The following is a 23,306-nucleotide window of genomic DNA, read 5'->3' on the forward strand; positions in this document are numbered from 1 at the left end:
TTTTCATTTCCAGTAGGTTCTTTATCACATCTTCTTGTTGAATTACCTTCTGTTCATGTTCCCAGGAAGCAAGTCCCTCCATAATTTCAAGAGAACTAAACATACTTATTCTTAAGCTCTTTTGAGAAGAGGCAATTCCTCTTTGCCTGTGTTTGCATACATTTGCCATGAATCTGATTTTATCTTGTGTCTTGCAATTTTTGTCTGACCGCTCATCTGATGGGAATTTTGTTCCCTGTGTTGTGGTTTGGGGATTGACACAGCCCAACCAGGTGCGATGCCCGCTCTGTTGTTAGGGCTTGAGGTTGTTTTCCCAGAGGGGGCAGTCCCACAAGATACCGATGTGCCATAGAGTCACAGATGCCGGTTTGACTCAGTCTCTCACCTTCCTCCCATGGGAATTCTGTCTGGCTCTAATTCCAGAGAGGGTGGGAGGTAGCCTTTGAGCCTAGAGTGGCCTCCAGGAGGACAGGGCGGCACCTGCCATGTGCAGGACACACTGCCCCATGTTCCCCTCAGGTCCTCGCTGCCCCAACTCATCTCTACTTCTTCTGAGCAGCCCAGCTCCAACCTCCCTTCACCACTTTGCATTTCCTTTCCCTCCTGATTTTTGGAGACTTTCCACTTCTGTTTAAGCTTGGTTATTCTTTCTTAAAATCCATTTAAAGTATTTTATCTATAATTCTCATGTGTTCAGAATCCAGCGGCAGGTTTTGTGTATATTTTACCTGGACAGGAAGACCAATGCAAAATCTTCAATTTTGGCTTTGAAATACTCAAAGTGTCTCAAATATAAATATTTTAAGGGAGGAAAAAATTATCGTTTCTCAGTTAAAGGATGAGATACAACAAAAAACTGAAGAATGAATTGAAGACACAGTGATTTAGGTGCAACTGAATGATTTCATATTTGCATAAAAAACTGGCTTTCAAAGCTCTTACTAATAACAACAACAAAAGCCAAAGTTTTCCCTCTGTTTGGATTAAATGAATTGCAACCACTAGTCACTTTATGGTCAGAGACTAGAGCATAACTTTGAGGCAATCCATTATTCAATGTCCTTTATTTAAATATGACTATTTTATGGTATATTTGTCACCTTCTTTTGGTATGTCAATCTTAAGGAATCATTTTTACTTTTCTTTTTGGCTGACCCTTCAGAGGAGGAAATTTCTAGGGAAACACATCATCTAACTGTTTACAGTTCAATTGTCACAGGTCTGACTTTTCTAAAGCTAGGCAGCAAGAGAGCCAAATAAATATAGTCGAACACATTTCGGTTTTACAAACATCTGCTTGCTTCCCCCTCCCTTGATTAAGTATACATCATGTATAAAATCTGTTTTTAATCAACTAATATATAGACGAAAGCCTGTGGTTTAAACATATTGACCTATCTAGATCCTTGGGGGTTATTCAAATTCAAATAGTACAAGTGTTACTGAAGTCCGCAAAGAGTTACCGAGTCAGTTAGAAGTATAATAAAGGGAAATGAAGCTGGGAGGGAGACTGTTTCCAAGAAATACCAAAGGGACTGACAACACTTTTGAAGAGAGCCTGGGTAATGGGAAGGTAACAAAATCCAGTCCTCAGTGAACCATGCATTCATAAGCTTCCACTATAGGGACTTCTGTGGAGTTTTCTAGAATTTAGCTGTATCACTAACATCCTGTGTGGTGGTCAGCAGGTCCTATAACCTCTTGATTGTGACTGTGCTTTGGCAAAAGAGAGATAATACATTTTGGCATAAGAGCCTTGGGACTAAGTGGATATAAGTATTTCCCTATGGATATCTAAGGAGTGCTACAGAGTACCCCCACCAATAGTTTGAGGTTCCTGTTCTCACCTTGAGAACATCACTATATTTACATCTCCTTATGGAGCTGAGCTTTGTAAAAATCCAAGGAGTCAGGCATGAGTGACCACCCATGTGGAGTGAGGAGACTGGAGTTACCATCCCAGCTGAATTATCCTGGACAAATGACCCTTGGGCTGAGTTTTCCCATCCATAATGCATGAATAATGATAAACCTACTTATCTGTGCTATTGTTAAGATCAGAGAAAATAAATACATACACACCAGGGGACTATACAAATGTTTGTTGAAATCATGGGTTTCAACATGGATAAAACATTCAGTTTGGTGTCAGTAGCAGACACTATAGGGCCCAACCTGATGCTTTAGGCCAGTGATGGAGAACCTTTTGAGCTCGGCGTGTCAGCATTTTGAAAAACCCTAACTTAACTCTGGTGCCGTGCCACATATAGAAATTTTTTGATATCTTCATCCATAGCAAGACAAAGTCTTATATTTTTTATCTTTATTTTATATATTTAAATGCCACTTAACAAAGAAAAATCAACCAAAAAAATGAGTTTGCATGTCACCTCTGACACGCGTGTCATAGGTTCGCCATCACTGCCTTAGACAGTCACTGATCTCAAGCTGGCTGGTGGCTCTTGGCAGCAAACAACTGTTCCTTTCAGCTCTAGGCCTTTATCTGGCCCCAGGCAGGGCAGGCAGGGATGCTGGAGAGAGAACAAGGGGAGGCTGATGCCCCTGGGACCAGCCCTCAACCAGCAACTACTGGCAGTTGCTGGATGAACATCTGAGGTTCCTCACCTGCCAGAAGGGACTCCTTTGAGTCCTGTTCTGTCAAATCTTCCAGAGAGTTCCACTGGGAGGAGCCCAGGTGCCCACAGCAACAACCTGTTCATGACCATGCCTTCTTCCCTCCCCTTCTCCCTGACAGAAGCTGCCCAGGTCCCCTCCCAATTTGAATTCTGAGTCAGGGTCTCCTTCTCAGAGAACTCAACTAAAACCTTGTCGATAGACAACCTAATCCATTATTATAAAGCAGCGGTTCTCAACCTGTGGGTCGCAACCCCTTTGGGGGTCGGATGACCCTTTCACAGGGGTCGCCTAAGACCACCGGAAAACACATATATAATTACATATTGTTTTTGTGATTAATCACTATGCTTTAATTATGTTCAATTTATAACAATGAAATTGGGAGACACCACAACATGAGGAACTGTATGAAAGGGTTGCAGCATTAGGAAGGTTGAGAACCACTGTTTTAAAGTATTACTTTTTTATGAGAAGTAATAGCCAAATTAATAGAAGATTCTATTGCTTTTGAAAATCATTTGCAAATACAACAGATTATTTTCTCTCCCCACCTTCCCTCTTTCTACCTTTTTCTATAGACTCTAAACAGAACGGTCACTAGAACTATGATGTGAGCTATAAATGCAAGTCACGTTTTCAATTTTCTAATAGTCATGTTAAAAATGTAAAAAGGAACAGGTAAAATTAATTTTAATAATATATTTTACCCAACTCAGTATCCAAAATATTATTTCAACATGTCATCAATATTTAAAAACTGATGAGCTTTTTACATTCCTTTTTCTTTCTTTTTACCAAGTCTTGTGTGTGTTTTCCTCATATAACACACGTCAGTTCCATCAGCCACATCTCAAACACTCAACTGTTGCCTGCAGCTAATGGCTACATCCCTGGACAGCATAGCATTAGAGTGTGGAACGGGCTCAGCAAATTTTCTCTGTAAAGGGCCAGGGAGTAAACATTCAGGCTTTGTTGGCCATTTGCTCACTATCACAACTACTGGACCTACTGTTTTAGTAAGACAGCAGCCAGAGGCAATATGTAAATGATTGGCAGGGCTGCATTCCGATACAACTTTATTTACAAAAACAGGTGGTGAGTGAGGTTTGGCTCCTAGGCTAAGCTCCTTCCTGGGCACATGCTCTTCCTCTGGAACTCATCTGCACAGAAGAGAATAATCCTACTACCAAGGAGAGGGCATAACAAAACCATAGTATGTATTCAGTACCTGCTGTATACCTATCACCGCTTAGTCCAGTGGTTCTCAACCTTCTGGCCCTTTCAATACAGTTCCTCATGTTGTGACCCAACCATAAAATTATTTTCGTTGCTACTTCATAACTGTAATGTTGCTACTGTTATGAATCATAATGTAAATATTTGATATGCAGGATGGTCTTAGGGGACCGCCATGAAAGGGTCGTTCAACCGCCAAAGGGGTCGCGACCCACAGGTTGAGAACCGCCAGCTTAGGCCCTTTCCATTATAAACCCTCAAATATTCATTGTTGGAACAGCTAGCACGGGGAACTGAATATTCATTGGACAACACTCCTGAAATCTAATGTAGTAAATCAACTAACTACAGGCAGTCCTCGGGTTACGTCATAAGTCGTTTTGTGGATACGTCACCATCTCCCATTTATAGTATTTATAAAAAAAAAAAGTTCCATCATTTCGACGTATGTACATATGTGCTTTGTTTTCTATTATTTATTTACCAAAAGTAAAGGTCGGGAATTGTTATCTTCCTTTTCAATTTTGCTTACTGTTTCCCTTCATTACTGCTGTGTGTGTGCTCCATGTGAGTGACGTAGGTGCTTATGTAGGTGGGTTCCGACTTACGCGAAAATCACATTACGTCACGCGGTAGGAACGGATCTCTGACGTAACCCGAGTACCTACTGTAGTTAGTTCATTTAACAAGTATTATAGATTGTTACAGTAATGCCTTCTACCCCTGAGGGCGTTTCTCATTGGTAGCACTGAGTCTGAACCCACGAAGAGGGGCTTGATAGTTTAGAAGCATTCTAAATACTATGTAACTCCATCAGACCACAAGATTTCTGGGAAGGCAAATATTATACTGTTGAACAGATTTTTATAAACAGGGGTTTATATAAATAGATAGTCAAGCAATGGTCATTGATCCAAACTCTACCTACAACCAAAGTCACATTGCTCCTAGCCTTCATTTACTACTTCGGTGTTTTTCCCCCCACAGTAGTCTTACTCTGTGAAGGAAAGGACGTGCTAAGGCTATTTGTTGAGCTGGATAAGGCTTTTGTAAGTGTGTAGCTATTTGATGGAATTCAACATGCCCCTCCCACCACCATCATTAAAGAAGAGGAATATAAATAATTCAAGATCATCCTTCTACACACCAAGATGCAGATTTGATTTCTTATTATTGAGCAAAAGACTGGGTAAAAGTCGAATTTGTGAAAGACAAAGTTGTAAAACATGTGTTTCTGAAGAATGAGGCTCTCCAGTATACTTTATGCAGAAAGGATGATTAATTTGTCCTATAATGTTTGTTCTTAACACCTACACTTCTAATGCATTTTCATACTCAACCTCCTCTAAGGTTGGTCTGAGTTGATAATTTAACAATCTGTGGAGGACCAGTCTCAATACAGCCTTTAGGCATGGATGTGGACACCAGCTGAGAATGGTAAATCGAACTTAACAGATGAGCTTTGTACTTCTACCTACACTGATATCCAATCAAACAGTAAGGTAAGCAGATGAAAATACCCCTAATTTTAGCCTTTGGGGACCTGTAGCTAAGAGTCGGGTTGCAGGGAATTAATGACTTGTCACTGAGCACTACTATTAAAATGTATGCCTGAAACAGGAGATTTCAGTAATTCCTTTCGGGTTTGTCCAGGCCTGAAAGAATGTTTGCCCTTATTCCGAAGTCAATGCTTCAGAATGTCTTTAAAGTATAATATTAAGCCTGGATACCTTTCAAGGCAAACACAGATCTGGCTTGTTTCATTCCATCATATTCACAGCGACATTCAGGAACTGCGTTTGTAGCCCTGACACCCAACACCACCGCCCCAGCGCCATCAGGATATGAACACGTTGAGTGCCACAAGCCATAGATTTCCTTCTGAGAAACTTGAATCACAACCCTTAATATGAAAACACACCCGTATTAACACATGCCACCTGCATAAAAGCATAAATTCTTTATATGTAACTAAACTCTTAAGATGTTTTAATTACATTGCGGGAGTTTAAGGCTATCTTCAGGTTCAACTCATGACAGACCACAAATACGTTTGATTTATGTCGGTTTTATTTCTTAATGCCTCTTTTCATTGGTTATGATACTTAACATTTCCAAATGCCCTAGCAAGATAGGTCGCCCAGGGAACTTCAAAACATAATAAAAACCCAATCTGCATACAAATTTAAGTCTAGTGTTCCAGCGACTACAATTTAAAGCCATTTTGATATGTGATAGCGTATTTACCTTGTCAGGTTTTATTTGATATTTCTATATTAACTCCACAGACTCTGCTCCATAGGTTTATAAGTTCTATCGTCAGGAGTTTAGTGTTTATTATTCTAATTGGTAGTCAATAATATACAGAGAATAATTTTTAAATACAATTTATGGTCTAGAAGAGCTTTCAAATTTTAAAGAAGATAAATAAAATCTTAGTAATGTTCATTTATTTCTAATTTTAGCAGCTCCAATGACAACTACTAACTTACAGGTGTGAGAGATGTGAATGGCCTTTTCTGTTCACTCCCCATCGCCAGCCCTATTTCTGCGTATAATAAGAGAGTGAGCAACCGGCCAATAAACAGCTTTGTTAGTTTGGAGAATCAATACTGAGTAAAGGAAGCTGAACGCCTAAGAACCTTTGAAAATATCTAACTTAAAAATAATGATCTCCACTACAAAGTTCATGCCTGTAGATCAGCGGTTCTCAACCTGTGGGTCGCGACCCCTTTGGCAGTTGAACGCCCCTTTCACAGGGGTCGCCTAAGACCATCCTGCAGATCAGATATTTACATGACGATTCCTAACAGTAGCAACATGACAGTTAGGAAGTAGCAACGAAAATAATTTTCTGGTTGGGTCACAACATGAGGAACTGTATTTAAAGGGCCAGAGGTTGCGAACCACTGCTGTAGATGAACGTTTCTAAGAAAATGACTCTAACTTCTATCAGTGGAATATTCAGGAAGCATTTCCTGAGATTAGAGTGCAGGTGGAAGAGCCGTGAAGGCCAAATCTGGCAGTTGTCCCGCTGCCTTCCTCTGCTCATTCGCCCCTGTTCCGGTTCTTGAATCCTTCTCAGCACAGCACTCTGGGCTGCGGCAGTATGTTCACGGGGCTGACTCAAGAGACATGACCAATTTGTCTAGAGTTAGATGGTAAAAGGATTATAAAAATATCGAAAAACAGACTAATGGAAATTTATTTTTTCTCAAATAAAAGATTTCAAGTTGGGGAAAATTTTAATTTCCTAAACCAGGGGCCTGCAAACTATAGCCCGCAGGCCAAATCCTGCCCACCTGCCTGTTTTTGTCTGGCTAGCCAGTTAAGACTATTTTTTTTTTACATTTTTATATATGATTTTTTAAAATCAAAAGAAGAATAAAATTTTGTGACACATGTAAGGTATCTGAAATGCAAATTTCTGTGTCCATAAAGTTTTATGGGAACACAGACATGCCCATGTGTTTATGGGCTGTCTGCTGCTGCTTCTGAGCTGCAATGACAAGAGTTGAGTACCGGCCCTTTCCATAAAAGTGATGTCACCTTGAGAAAATAATAAGGTCCTTTAAAAAGAATCCAAACACTTTTTATTAATTAGTACAGAATATTTTCTTTGTTGGTCCAAACCCTTTAAAATTTTTAATATAACTCAATTCACTTAATATTTTCAACCCATGCTATGACAGTTTGGTAATATGCCTGAAATTTCAATCATTCAGGTACTCAAAATTCAAAAGAATATCCTTTTTATCTCCTTTTCTTGGCTATCACAATAATTTTTAACTTGTCAAAGAAAAAAATAGCATTGATCGTGGGAAAAATATAAAGTCGGAATAGATTCCTCTGTCAACATTTGTTCAGGAAAGCAGAAGATTCAGACTGGGAAAGAGTAAGAAAGGATCTTTTTAAAAAATATATATTTTTATTGATTTCAGAGAGGAAAGGACAGGGAGAGATAGAAACATCAATGATGAGAGAGAATCATTGATCGGCTGCCTCCTGCACGCCCCCCACTGGGGATCGAGCTCGCAACCCAGGCATGTGCCCTTGACCGGAATTGAACCCAGGACCCTTCAGTCCGCGGGCCAACGCTCTATCCACTGAGCCAAACCAGCTAGGGCAAGAAAGGATTTTAAGTTGGAAGACGGTGGCTATAGCAAGAATATAGTCAAGAGTGAGTAAAGAAGACATAGCGCAAGGATTAGTTAGTTCTTTCCTTTCTGCGAATAAGTATAAAGTGTTGGGTTTCTAAGTGCACACCAAATGTGGAATTACTCATTGATTGCTGTTTCCATCAATTTTATTTTCCTTTGTTCTTAATTATAAAATACACCTCAAAGGGGGGGCTTAGAACACTAGATAATTAATGTCTATAAAATCCCCTGATATTGATGGACGTCATACATGTTGTTTGTATATGTCACTTCAAGCTTTACTTCCTCCATCACTCAGAGATTGAATAATTTTGATTGTATCCCCTTTCCTCTGTCTTAAGTAGATGATGACATTGCCAGATACTCATTAAAGAACATGTCCTGGCCTTTCTACTTAAATAGAGTTTTAATTGATACCATCAAACATTTTTACCAGATTTGAATGTCTCATGGTAGATGCTTAGCCTTCGATGAATGGAAATACATTTTTGTTTTTAAGATACTGTGGGAAGACCAAATTTTTTTCTAAGTCAGTACTTTAACACTGCAGATACTTCATGTTGGGTGAAGTGAATATACTGAATACATTTCAAACTAATATAGTTGAGTCTTTGATCTAACAATTTTGCATAGGTAACTATGATTTGCTTTGTTTCTAGAGCAATATTCATCTCCTCAAATTTTCAGGTTTTAGAAGAATATAACATTTTTGGACCAGCTGGTAAAATGATTATTGAAATTCAACACATTTTCAGCTTTGCTCTTGAATTGTGGCATTCCCAAGAAAGATTCTTATTGCTCAGAAAGTTCTTATCCCCATCTGGGTGGTGCAAAACGTATTAAAGTCACGGAAGGTTACACTCTTTGACTCAAAAAATAGATTAAAATTCTATTCCATCCAAAGTGGGTCTGGTCTGTTAAGAATTTGCAAAATCAATGCTATGTCAGAAAATTCCCGTTTGGGACAGCCTAGAGAACCAAAGATGAATATGAAACCATGCCATCATATTTCACCCTGAGTAACCATCAAAGACAGAATCTTCTTTGGGTTTTAGATGTATGAATCTCAAATTCCTTGAATTCATTGCATCCTTTGTCCCTGACTTAACCAGCCTTATTCAGCCATTTCCTTCTCATTTAGTAGCGCGGACACTGCCTTTGTCCAATCAAGGTCATTTGGATTAAGTTGAAATGAAAGAAACATGAAGTTATGGAAAGAAGGAAGCAAATGATGACTGCCCAGGTGAGTGGTTCCCACACAGGACTGCACACTGCGGGCCCCCACCCAGAGACCAAGTTCGGGCCGGGCCTTCTGGTCGACCCGCATTCTCTCTCTCTCTCTCTCTCTCTCTCTCTCTCTCTCTCTTTCTCTCTCGATGGTGAGGCCCCGGCCCAGAGACCAAGTCTGGGCCGGGCCTTCTGGTTGACCTTCTCTCTCTCTCTCTCTCTCTCTCTCTCTCTCTCTCTCGATGGTGAGGCCCCCGCCCGGAGACCAAGTCCGGGCCGGGACATCTGGTCGACCCCCTCCACACCCACTTCCCCGCCAGAGTCTGAATTACTTAGACTGGGGTGAGGTTCATGGATTGGGATCTTTAAAATTCCTCAGGAGAATCTAATGTGCAGCCAAGTACAAAAACTACTGCTCAAAAATAGAGGAATCAGGTTGCTAAGTCATTGGATCTGTGATACAGTGAACAAAAATTAGTAATTTATTCAATTTACTGGTGTTACACTTTAAGATTTATACAGAATAAAAGGAATATGTTTGTAATGTAGTGTATGTACATAATAAGTACAGGAATAAAATTATATGTAGAAGTAGCTAGAAGTGTGAATGTTTATGAATTTATGACAGGAAATCTCAGGAACTTTACCAAAAAGTGCTTAGCAAGGAATACTGATTATTTGTGTTAAGCAACTCAGAGGGTTTGTGTTTTTTTTTTTTTTTTAATATAGGGGAATGCTTTGTTATATCATTCAAGTATTCCCAATGTCTAAAAAGAACTCCTGAGTGATCCCCTCCATTTATCCTCTGCAATAGTATTAGTTAGTCCCATACAAATTTGGTTTATTGATTTTAACAATAGTTATTCCCCAGAAATGTCACAGATGTTTATAATTCAACAAGATTTTTTTTACACAGTAAATCAAAGATTTAGGGAAAAAATTTAAGAACTCTGATGACAAAAGAATAGATTCGCTGCTTACACAGATTCTTTTAAAAGTCAACTCAGGCAACACAACTACCCGAAAAGTAGAAACTCCCCTGTACTCTAAAAGGTAAAATGCAAAGATGTGCAATGATGGCAACCACAGTGACAACATCTCATTCCTTCCGTCTTTGTACATAGCATTGTTTCTGTGATGGATGGCCACCTGTCTGCTAGCAAAAATAAAAACAAAAATCGGGAGAGTTCATTATCTAATTTGCGGTGCTGTACCAAAAATTATTAAGCAATTTCCGAGGTGGTTTGTGTATATATGATTAAAGACAAATTAAGGGGCAATTTATTTTGGAAATGAACTAATTCTCATTTCCCTGGAATACATTTCGGTTTACACGTACCATGTTTTGTGAAAGAGGAAGTCGAAGAATAAATGTGGCTTAGAAAAAAAAATTTCAGCCATTTGGTTTTAACCCAGTGAGAGAAAACTATCCAATATTCAGAGAACTGGGAGGAGACCTGCCAGTTTTTTTTAAAAAATATATTTTATTGATTTTTCACAGAGAGGAAGAGAGAGGGACAGAGAGCCAGAAACATCGATGAGAGAGAAACATCGATCAGCTGCCTCCTGCACACCCCGAACCGGGAATGCGCCTGCAACCAAGGTACATGCCCTTGGCCGGAATCGAACCTGGGACCCTTCAGTCCGCAGGCCAACGCTCTACCCATTGAGCCAAACCAGCCAGGGTGAGACCTGCCAGTTTTTTTTTTTAATATATTTTATTGATTTTTCACAGAGAGGAAGAGAGAGGGACAGAGAGCCAGAAACATCGATGAGAGAGAAACATCGATCAGCTGCCTCCTGCACACCCCGAACCGGGAATGCGCCTGCAACCAAGGTACATGCCCTTGGCCGGAATCGAACCCGGGACCCCTCAGTCCGCAGGCCGACGCTCTATCCACTGAGCCAAACCGGTCAGGGCGAGACCTGCCAGTTTTAACAATTATGAATTATAACGTCTCCTCCTGTCCTGTCGTAGCGTCTAGAGTGGAGGCCAGTTCTCAAAAGGTAGCGTGGCCAGCAGCAGCCACCTCCTGGAGAGCTGGTGGGAAAGGCAAATTCTTGGGCCCCACCCCAGGCGTGCTGAATCAGAAACTGTAGAGGTGGGGCCCAGCAGCCTGTAATTTAGTCAGTCCTCCGGGCAATCCTCCTGAGTTTGAGAACCACTTCTTGGAATGTTGTAACATTCTCCAGCGGGGGGAGGGGAGGGGAGGGGGGAGATGACAATTTTTAAAGGGAGGAGAAGCTGGGGAAGCTGGGACGTGAGCCCCGTCGTGCTCTTTGCATCTTCCCTTTCTCATGGACACCTTTGGTCCAATGACTCAATCTCTTGTCACCAGGCCCTTTTAGGGGGCCTCTCCCTGGTCCCTTCGGTCTCTGCTGAGGAACAGGAAGCACAATGGAAGAGAGAGCTGGCCAAGTATGCGGGGAACAGGCAGTTCTGGAGAAGTGGGGAGGTGGGAGGATGTGACCAAATGTCTCGGCCGAGGGGAGGTTTGGGAATAGATGTGCACTCAGCCAACCATGCTTTTTACCTCATTATCATTGGCAATTCTGAATTGCTTTTTCTAATAAAAGCACAGATAGAACTCAGATGTTCAGAATGTTCCAGAAAAAAAGTCTTGGTGAGGTTGCCCTGGTGTATTCTCAATTATTTATAAATGCAGTTTTTTTCAAAAAAATGTAAGTGGTGTTGAAAGGGGGAGAGGGCAGCCAGCCAGCAGAGGACCCACACTCATCTGTTTATGATGAAAAAGTAATGCCCCGCCCCCCCCACTCGTTGGAGTCAGTGCACCTCTTTAAGATTTGGCCTGACACAAAATGTATCAAGCTGAAAGCAAAACTGTTAAACATGACTCTCAGGACTTTTTAGTGTGACTTTTGTCATTTGATTTTCAAATGGCTGTGACCTGGGTTGACCACTGTGATAGGACCCTCCAGAGAGGCAGAACGCTAACATATGACATCAGAGACAGCTCAGCAATTAAACGGTGACGGGAAATGCTGTAGTGGCCTTGCATGAACCACTGTCTTTCTCCAATGTGTTACTTTTATTTGAGTGAACTATCACTTATATAGCTAATAAATACACTTTCGAATCAAACACATTTACTGTAATTAAAGGCAGACTTCAGCACTGAGTAATTTTGACTACAAGTGAGTTATTCACCAGAACATGTTCTTTCCATCTCCAAACAATTATGACAAAATAGTGACCTCATAGATACATATTCCCTCAGCAAACATGAATTCTTTTACAGCTTCAACTTTCTCCTCTGTCCTGATAATATTCCAATTTCCATCTCAGATCTCAACTCTGACCTAAACTTTGTCTCTCATTCCCACATCTATACCAACTTTTAGCTTTGATGCTTCCCTTTTATTTTAAACTCAACTTTCTTTAAACTGCATCATCTGCGCCTTTGATATTTCTTCCCACTTTCTAATCTTGACAAAGGATATTAACACTGTCCAGGTTAGAACCACCACACAATCTTAGACTCTGACCTCTTTTTCATGGTTCTACCTTAATCACCCTCTAAGGTGGTTTGGTTGTTCATTAAAAGACCCGTTGGCTTCAGCCTTCCCTTTCTTCCCTAGATTATCACTCATCTTCCATGAATTGCTGGTTTTCATTCCTCTATTTCCCGCCCCCCCCCCAGCCAATTGGGTCCATGGGTGGCCACCAGCAAGCTTGTATGACTATAACAACACATTCTCAAAAGTCCAAAAGCTATTCATTCTTAAAGCATCAAATTCAAACTCCTGAGTTGGCATGCAAAGTCCTCAAAATGACAGTACATCTAACAGTGATGGCGAACCTTTTGAGCTCGGCGTGTCAGCATTTTGAAAAACCCTAACTTAACTCTGGTGCCGTGTCACATAGAGAAATTTTTTTATATTTGCAACCATAGTAAAACAAAGATTTATATTTTTGATATTTATTTTATATATTTAAATGCCATTTAACAAAGAAAAATCAACCAAAAAAAGAGTTCGCGTGTCACCTCTGACACGCGTGTCATAGGTTTGCCATCACTGATCTAGAATTTCCTCAGTAGAAGCTAGCTATAATTACCACCACCCTGAGAAATGAACATTCAACTTCAGTTACACTGGATTCCTGACCAATCAATAACTGCCATGTCAGTTGCTCCTTCGGAGTCCTCCATTGTATCTTTCAACCAACCTAGAATTTTTTAAAAAATATTTTTTATTGACCTCAGAGAGGAAAGGAGAGGGAGAGAGAGATAGAAACCTCAATGATGAGAGAGAATCATCAATCGGCTGCCTCCTGCATAGCCCCTACTGCGGATTGAGCCCACAACCTGGACATGTGCCCTGACTGGGAATCGAACCGTGACCCCCTGGTTCATAGGTCGATGCTCAACCATTGAGTCACACTGGCCAGGTAAACCAGAATTTTTAAAATTCTCCTACAGCATCTCAGAATCTATCAGAAGGCTAGCTGTGCAAATAGAGGTACCAATAAACGCTTGCTCAATAAAAAGAGCACACGAATAATATTAATGCAACTAACGATTTTCTGTCTATAATAGAAATCACATAAAGCTTAATCTTAATTCTATTTTAAAATTGGATTGGATTAAATCACACTTTCCTGAAGACGTCAATACATATTTGAGACATCAAGCCAGAGTTCACTATACTATAAAAACACTTTGATTAAATTAGTTTCAGAAATTGCTCTCCAGCCAAGGAACTATCTACTAAGCACTGGATCGGGCAATAAACTTAAACCATAGGTGCTGACAGGTGTAAGATGATTTATTGAATTGTAAGACAAGGAATTGTGAAGCATTACTAAGAAAATACACACTCTCTTCCAATGCAACATTATTTTACTTAACAAAAGCAATTTAGGAGGAAACTGTACTATTAAAATAGCAAATGCTCCCCATATATCTCTAATTCTATATATTAAAAAGAATCCAGGAATGAAATCATTAGATCGTGTTACTGGCTCGAGATCAGACAGATGACTTAATAATGATCCATCTCCCTAAAATAAAGCTTTTCTCTGTCTGGTAATAATCAGAGAATTTACACTACCTGTGACCTCCAATACTTCTCCAACCACATGTTAGCACGGTGATTTCTATTCTTTTATCTGATTTTTCTTTGCAATGCTATTCCATTTTACATAATGATAACTAAAGAAACTGAGCCGCATACTTAACTTTCTCTTCATGATTAAACTTGAATATAATAGTTTCCTGAATTTTAATATTTAAACAGTTCATTGAAAATTAACACTACTTGTAGCTAGAGTTTTCCCCAATAACCAATCGAATTTTTTAAAATAAAAAACATGCATCTGCCCTAGCTGGTTTGGCTCAGTGGATAGAGCATCGGCCTTCAGACTGAAGTGTCCCAGGTTTGATTCCGGTCAAGGGCACATGCCCAGGTTGCGGGCTTGATCTGGGGGGGGGGGGGGGGGCGTCCAGAAGGCAGCCGATCAATGATTCTCTCTCATCACTGATGTTTCTATCTCTCTCCTTCTCCCTCTCCCTCCTCCTTCCTCTCTGAAATCAATAAAAATATATTTTAAAAAAACACAAAACAAAACACATGTATCTAAGGGGACCTTCATGTTGGTTTAATAAAAAATAGCATCTTTGGTGCTCAGGACACAAGGGTATTCAATGTGCCCTGAGAGAGATTAATATAATTATTTCACAATATGTATGTGGACCAGCTTGGAGGTGGACCAATCAGATCTGTTTGGTTTTGCCAAGATGGATGATATTGCCGGAGAATCCGATACTCCTGCTCGTCGGTCTCTAGCTTCCAAAGAGCACTCTAGTCTTAGACAAAATCCTGGGTCTGGGAAAGGGAGCCCCTTACCAGCCCCCTCGAAGATGGTATGCCAAAGAGTTTGATTCTGGCTACAGCCAGCCCCTGAGGTCCGACGGAGGCTGAAAGAGAGTGGGTAGGTGGGTTCCTGGCTCCTTGTGAAATCCAGATCCATTGACACGAATCCTAATGACTGTTTAGCTCCTGAGACTTTACGGAAGAAATCAGGGCCAGCAGTTATCGGACGCCGCAACACTAGAAGTGGCTCCACCACACCCCTATCATATAGATGACAGATAGGGTGACCGGGCCTCTCTTCCCCACCGCTGGGCATGTGCTTTGTAGATGGGAAAGGAAGCTCAGGTCAGAGGCCGGCCTCTGTATTCTGCTTAACCCTTTGAGTGCCAACCAGTATCCTAGGAACTGTGCTGAAATCGCCAAGGCATTTTTGCTGATTTTACAGCAGTTTAGGAAAAAAATTATGCATCGCAAGTAAATGAAGTTACATATTCAAAAACTTAAGGAAACCTTTCCTACATTGACATATTTAGCAACATCATCATCACTAATAAAAGCAGACTTAGAACTGGACGCCATTTCGAAGCTTTGATAGCGCTCCCGGCACTTTTGGCGAAAGACAGGAGGAGCGAGATGGCGCTCCCCGGCACTCGAGGGGTTAAAGAACTTTAGAGAGCAGGCCCCATCAGAGGGCCTTTGCAAGGTTCCAAGATCTGGAAAATTTCCAACTTCTTCATAGCACCACCCACTTATGAAATCAGTCCAAAGAGTTTTGCCCGTGACCTGTTTCCTGGGCTGTGAGTATTCTACACAAATGGTTCTAACCGTCATCTGCACGATGCTCTGCAGTTCATCCAAAGAGATTCAGAGCTAAACTAGCTCAGTTACAGAGCCTGATGCATTGCTTTAGAGCGGCGGTTCTCAACCTCCCTAATGCCGCGACCCTTTCATACAGTTCCTCATGTTGTGGTGACCCCCAATTTCATTGTTACAAATGGAACATAATGAAAGCAGAGTGATTCATCACAAAAACAATATGTAATTATCTATGTGTTTTCCGATGGTCTTAGGCGACCCCTGTGAAAGGGTCGTTCGACCCCCAAAGGGGGCGCGACCCACAGGTTGAGAACCGCAGCTTTAGAGTATGAGAATCAGTTTGTCCTTGATCATCTGAGACCATATCCCATCCTTGGAGTCAGAGACCATGAAGATCTATTACCCCAACGGAGATGGTTCCATCCAAGTTGAATACATGGTGTGGGTACTGAGGACCCTACCCCAAGAGTCAATTTGTGAACATTGAATCAACCAGTGCCCATGTTCCCTAGTAACACACACTGACTCTCCCTGCCTCTTCTTATAGTTAGAGGAGAAAAGATTCACGAACCCCCTTAGAAGGAAAACATCATTAGGAAAGGATTCCTGTCTCTCATTTCCTTCATTGGACTTAAATGCCATGCTTGCTGCATAGTAGATTCTCAACAAATATCTGCTAAGCAGTGGTTCTCAACCTTCTGGCCCTTTAAATACAGTTCCTCATGTTGTGACCCAACCATAAAATTACTTTCGTTTTGACTTCCTAACTGTCATGTCGCTACTGTTATGAATCGTCATGTAAATATCTGATATGCAGGATGGTCTTAGGCGACTCCTGTGAAAGGGTCGTTCGACCGCCAAAGGGGTCGCGACCCACAGGTTGAGAACCACTGTGCTAAAGAAACGGGTGATGGGTGAATGAGTAAGTGGGAGGATGGATGGATGGATGAAAGGGGAGGTGAATTAGGGCTCCTACAGAGTTTGGAAAAATAATATGATACTAGTACTTTCGTCCCAAATCCTGAGATTGAATTTAGGGGATGCAGAATGTTCTCAGATTATAGAACTATGCTAGTGCTGCCTGGGAGTTGAAAGTTTTTGCAGTTCTCTTAAATGGGCACTTCTGATTCTATTGAGAGCTTTCTAGAAAGACCTAATTACTTGGCATTCTGCTGTTCTATGGAAAATATCAAAGTCAATAGATAGGCCTATTTGTCTCCACCTCTGCCCCAAACCCTAAATCTCTCCTGTACATGTGCTGAAAATACAGGCCTCACTCTCGGGGCTACCTCTTCTGCTCTTCACCTAAGAAGTTGCTGTCGCACGTTCGCAGATGAATTTAGTAGACACTTGTTTCTGAATTACAGACAAACAGAAAACAGTAAGTTCAGGTGCTGGTAAGAGGTTTTCCCACTAGTAATTTACAGCTGGTTATTGCAACTTATCAATATCTGAAATCACTAACTTTAAAACTTGAATCAGAAGAAAATATTCTGTGGCGTACTCTGAAGCAGGCTATGTGCGTGCCATCCCTTTTGATAACCAATTACATGCATCAAGATAAAAAAAACAGGAAGGGCCCTGACAGGTTTGGCTCAGTGGATAGAGCGTCGGCCTGCGGACTGAAAGGTCCCAGGTTCAATTCCGGTCAAGGGCATGTACCTTGGTTGTGGGCACATCACCAGTAGGGGGTGTGCAGGAGGCAGCTGATCGATGTTTCTCTCTCTCCCTCTCCCTCCATCGCTGTAAAAAAATCAATAAAATATATTTTTTAAAAAACAGGAAGGAGTTTATTTGCCTTTTGTACTATAACAAAGTATCTCCTAAACACAGAAGCCTAAAATTGTAGTTTAGTGTCTGCTTCAATAGGTATCCTAGAAATGTAAAAAAAAAAAAAAAAAAAAAAAAAAGGCAAAAATGAGTTCAAATCACAAAATAAAAATCCCAAACATGAATTTTCTGAGCACAGGTAGAGTAAATGAAGAGTCTGAGAGAGGAATTCGGGAGGTGGGTGGGAGGGTGGGAGCTTTAAAGGAGAAATACCTTACTTCAAAGACTTTTGCAACCTTCCAAAGTTAGGCATTTCCACTAGATTTTCCAAGCCTACACAGACTCCCCTGGCCTGTGGCTCATTTCTTTCCAGGCAACCATTTTACCATTTGGCTTAAGAGCCAAATTTATCAGGGGAGGTTTATCACCACTAATAGAACCTAGTGTGGACAATGTTCTTTTTTTAAAAATATATTTTATTGATTTTTTTTTTTACAGAGAGGAAGGGAGAGGGATAAAGAGTTAGAAACATCGATGAGAGAGAAGCATCGATCAGCTGCCTCCTGCACACCCCCCACTGGAGATGTGCCCGCAACCAAGGTACATGCCCCTGCCTGGAATCGAACCCGGGACCCTTCAGTTTGCAGGCCGATGCTCTATCCACTGAGCCAAACCGGTCAGGGCGACAATGTTCTTATGACATAGAATGGAATTTGGCCAAAATCAATGCCCATTTAAAATAGTTAACAAACTTCTGAATCCTAGAAATTAAATCCTTCATAGAATTTTCACCTAAATTAAACATTACAAATGTACAGCTGGAAGGCATGTTTAAAAAAACCCTCCACTGTATACATTACAACCATTAATGTGTTTTGCAGATTTTTTTAAGGCTGGGATGAATCCAAATTGACCATGTGTCTGCTGTCTTTGGCAATCACATGGTTTTCCAAAAACAATTATAAAAATAAAAGAAACATTTGGTCATTGCTACTAGTATATGCAATGTCTCCATAGGGTACTTTGTGCTCTTGGAATAAATGCTCAAGACCTTAAAAAATCTTGTAGCTCATTATTTACCAATGTCTGCCAGTTGTAAGAAATGAAAAAGTCATGATGGGGGCTGGGGTGGGAACTTCAGAATTAATCAATGTGGTGATTAACATCAGAAATAGTGTCTAAACAAAAAGTTGAATAAAAGGATTGAATTTGAACCTTTGCTATCTAAAAATTTTCTTTCCTTCAACTATTATGAGTTTTTAATGAGAAGCAAAAGTTAAAAAATGACCATAGATTGAATATAGCAGCCAGGTCTACCTAATAGTAACCTCCTTAATTATAAAGGTATCTGTGTGCTAATCTTAGTGTCTCCCTATCTGAATATTGAGTAGTGTCAACAAATGTTTGAATGGCATTAGGATATACATGGACATTGGTGGTGGGAGTACTGAAGTACTCCATTCCGTTCTACTTCAAAACATTTCAAAGCACCCTGGCTGGCTTGGCTTAGTTAGTTAGAGTGTTGGCCTGCGGACTGAAAGGTCCCAGGTTCGATTCCCAGTCAGGGGCACGTGCCTGGGTTGCGGGCTTGATCCCCAGTGTGGAGTGTGCAGGAGGCAGCCAATCGGTGATCCTCTCTCATCATTGATGTTTCTATCTCTCCCTCATTCCCCCTTCCTTTTTGAAATCAATAAAAATATATTTTTTAAAAAAAACCATTTCAAAGCTACTCCAACCATGTCACATACCATCATAATCACATCTGAGTTTACTTTTCTTTCATATCACAAAAAAGAATTTATAGTGCAATTCAATCCCATTTCATTAAGTGGAAGTCTCGGTTCGACTCCCATGTACCGCACATAGTAATTTTCCCCATATGACAGACACACTCACTGGTATATAAATGTTCACCATCCTATCCACACAGCAGAGCCTGCATACTTCTAATCTATTTTGAAGTGTGTTCAGTACTTGTCAGCGTAGACAGATCAAATATTGACCATGGGATAACCTCAACATCTTTGACAATATTCAATTTTGGAAAAACCATTTTCACAGCCACACAAACTCGGCCTTGGGAGCGTACATGCGTTCTCATATCATCTTTGGTCCTAAGTTCTCCATCAGTTACTCTTGAGTTTATCTGATTTGAAAGTACTTGGTCATTTTCCTATCCCAGCTGGAAAGGTGAGCTAGGATGAGGTAACAACTCATTTGTTTAGAACTGGAGAAGGCGATTCATTTTGTACACAGCCCTCCTCACACAATAGGAATCATGGTAGTAGCAGCCGTAATAGCCGCCTAGTAGAAGTACTCCAATAGCAGTAATGGTAAGCGCAGCTCCCTTTTACTGAACAGAATACTACATGCCAAGAATTTTGCATAGTTTATCTCTCACCCTCTTAATAATGCTATAAGGAATGTATTCTTACCCTAATCTTTACTGATGGAGAAACATACTCAAGCTCACTTTCCCAAGTTCACACAGCTGGTGAATGCTGGAGCATGGCCTCCAAGCACAGTTCCATCTGATTCCAAAGCCTGTTTCCCCCATATTATCTGACTTCTGAAGTAGATGCGTGTCTTGATTCTTATGACATTGTTCTCTAAAATGTCAATTCCTTTCATTCATTTGGTTTGCTCCCTTGTAACATCTCTAGAGAATACCTCTTATGAGTACAACATATTGCTGGTTTCACAAACTGAGATGCCAAAGAGAGTCAGTGCTTCAAAGGGATGGTTGGTTGGAATTTGCAAGATTACACGTAAGGGAGAAAAGGAAATAAGGAAGATTCTTCATCTAAGTGACACTGGTTAGAACATAGAGGATTTGAAACCTCAGTCAACCCTAACTGCACCACGTGGAAGAAACCCTTCAGGGAAGAGACACGCTTGGGACTGCTTGCCAGGACTTAATTAAAAGACTTTAATTCAAAAACTGCCTTGCTACCATGAATTGAAATCCTTATTAGAAGACTTTTCAGAAGAAGGGAAATATTGCTTCATTTTAATGTTCAACTCACTCGAAATAAAACCAATTCTAGGCCACCGACCTACTTTAGAGTTTCATAAACAATAAAGGGCTGAATCCAACTTAGGAGTAGAAATATATATAGTATTCCCTATCGTTATCTCTGAATACCACAGTTTTCTCCCAAACTGTTGTTAAGGGTTAATTCTTATTTAGATCGCTATCAATTATTGGGAGATCTGTTTACCCTGATGAAGGTTTGAATCCAAATTTGAAAGGAAAGGATAATGGACTAACTCAGAACAGGTGAAAATGGTGCTGTCCTAAATAGTAAAAATTTGACATAATTATAAACTCGACTTTGTGAAATACAGGCTATCCTTTTAAAGATGAGTATTAGATCAGTACATATGTACACCTTGACTTACTTCAGGATTTTAACAAGAAAAATATCTGAATATAAGTGTAACACAAGGTAGAGAATATTATGGGAAGATTCGGCCCCTCTTTCTTTAAAAAAGGTGGCATCTTGAGCCCAGATGAATGAGACTTTCAACAGGTAGTAGGCTATCATGACACCTACTGAAGGTACTTTTGGGAGCCTGGGTCTTGTGTCTTACATGACTGAAATAAGATAAAATCTGGTTCTTCACTCTTTGCTCAGTCTACAACCATAGAAGGGCTCATATTTTCCTTCGGTGCATCTACTAATCCTTTCGCCTGCCAAAGGGATGAAAGTCACACCAATATTCAGGCCACAAAGGGGGAAAGGGCCCTGGTAAACATCTTCCAAATGGGACCTGTGCCTGTGGTGACAAGATGATTATTTCTGGATGAAGGAGGAGGGGAGGGCAGGGGAGGAGAAAGAAGGAAAAGAAAGACATCTGAAATAATGCCAGTTTATTGCACTCAAACAATGCTGGGTTTGTTTTGTTTGGTTGCTTTTTTAAAACTTTTATTTACCAGTATATAGTGGTCAATGATTCTCTTATTTAGTTTTTCTCTTTATTTTACTTTCTTCTTTAGTTCTGTTTGGCAGAATTAGCTGCTGGAGTAAATAAATAAATACTGGCATAAGCTTATGGTTCAGATAGCCAGAACTTTTTAAAAAATACTGACTATTGACAATGTATTTTAAATGGAACTCCCAAAGAATAGCATGTCCTACAGGGACTATAAATAACCATACCCATGAAGTTGTGTCCTCTGTCCTGCCATGACGTTTGTTCTGAACATGCCTGAAATGTTCTGGCATTACACCCACTGCTTGCTGTCTTTTGTTGCATGGAATTTATTACTTAGGAAAAAGCTTTAAAATATTTTAAGGTAATAATAATTCTTTAAGCAGTAACAGCAACCCCACCCCCGCCAAAAGAAACCAATATTAAGCAACAGTAAAATGAAGAATAATTGCCTCAAATTTGGGGGGGAAAAACATGTTCTGAAATGCTTTGCTTTTCTTTAATGAAAATTATGAGAATTTCAGCAATTTAGAAATCATCATTCAAGGGTTTGGTGGCATTTAATGACCATGCGCTATTTTCTTTATAGCTGTTTTTTCAGTCATAGGGTGAAACAAACAAACCCATTTTTTATAACATTTTCTTTGCCTGTTTGTCCACACTACAAAGGCAACCTCACTGGCAGAACTTACCTGGATAAAGATCAGTTCAACCTTCAGCAGCTCTCTTATTGCCTACCACTCCCTTGTCAGAAAAAAACGTTTGGTATTAACTCATATCACTCATCTTCTAGAACACTCCTTTGGAACACTGTTATTTCCTAAAATCACTTCGGGCTATATAACTCTCAACAGCACTGGAAAAATGACTCTTCCCCTGAGCCTCGAGAATCAAAGATTAAGGCAGCAGTAAAGTTTTACTAGGGTGGAGGAAGCAAAGTGGAGGAAGCAAACTTAGATATGGCTGTTCTCACATTCATGGGGGATAAATTCATCCTCCAGTGTGTCCCTCCCTCCTGCATTTCTCCTAACCTCACACACATCTGTGACGAAGCCCCCGGCTGCAGCCTAGGCCACCTTACGTCAAAGAGCAGAATAATAATCACAGCACTAAAGATAATAACTTAGCACTGTTTACTGAAGGTTTCTGGAGTACTAGACATTCTATTCAACCCTTACAGGGTTCTCAACCTGTGGGTCGCGACCCCTTTGGGGGTCCAATGACCCTTTCACGGGGGTCGCCTAAGACCACCGGAAAACACATACATAATGACATATTGTTTTTGTGATGAATCACTATGCTTTCATGATGTTCAATTTGTAACAATGAAATTGGGGGTCACCACAACATGAGGAACTGTATGAAAGGGTCGCGGCGTGAGGAAGGTTGAGAACCACTGCTTTAGAAGCACGATCTATGTATTCCTCACATAAACCATGACAGGCAGTTATTGGGACCAGTTTTATAATTTGGAAACCTGGGTTTAGAGATGTTCAGAAGACTTCTCAAAAGCAACTTATCTGAGGAAGAGAGAAAACTCCAACTGAGATCTGTGGCAACAGAGTGTGGAATCTCAGAGGGAAGGCAGGGGAGGGTGGATGGGTGGGAAGAGATTCATCAATGAACTTGTATACAAATATGCAGAACCCATGGACACAGACAATAGGGTGCTGAAGGCCTGGGGCAGGG

At 40.6% G+C, this 23,306-nt stretch overlaps 1 protein-coding gene across 5 annotated transcripts in view; it reads right to left on the reverse strand.

The window, feature by feature from the left end:
• MID1 (midline 1) overlaps positions 1-23,306 on the reverse strand; it is a 351,369-nt gene that overhangs the window by 67,959 nt on the left and 260,104 nt on the right. The gene's annotated exons all lie outside the window — the stretch shown is intronic.

This window comes from Myotis brandtii, unplaced genomic scaffold (assembly GCF_000412655.1).
Source record: "Myotis brandtii unplaced genomic scaffold, ASM41265v1 scaffold655, whole genome shotgun sequence".
In the NCBI taxonomy this organism is placed as follows: domain Eukaryota; kingdom Metazoa; phylum Chordata; class Mammalia; order Chiroptera; family Vespertilionidae; genus Myotis; species Myotis brandtii.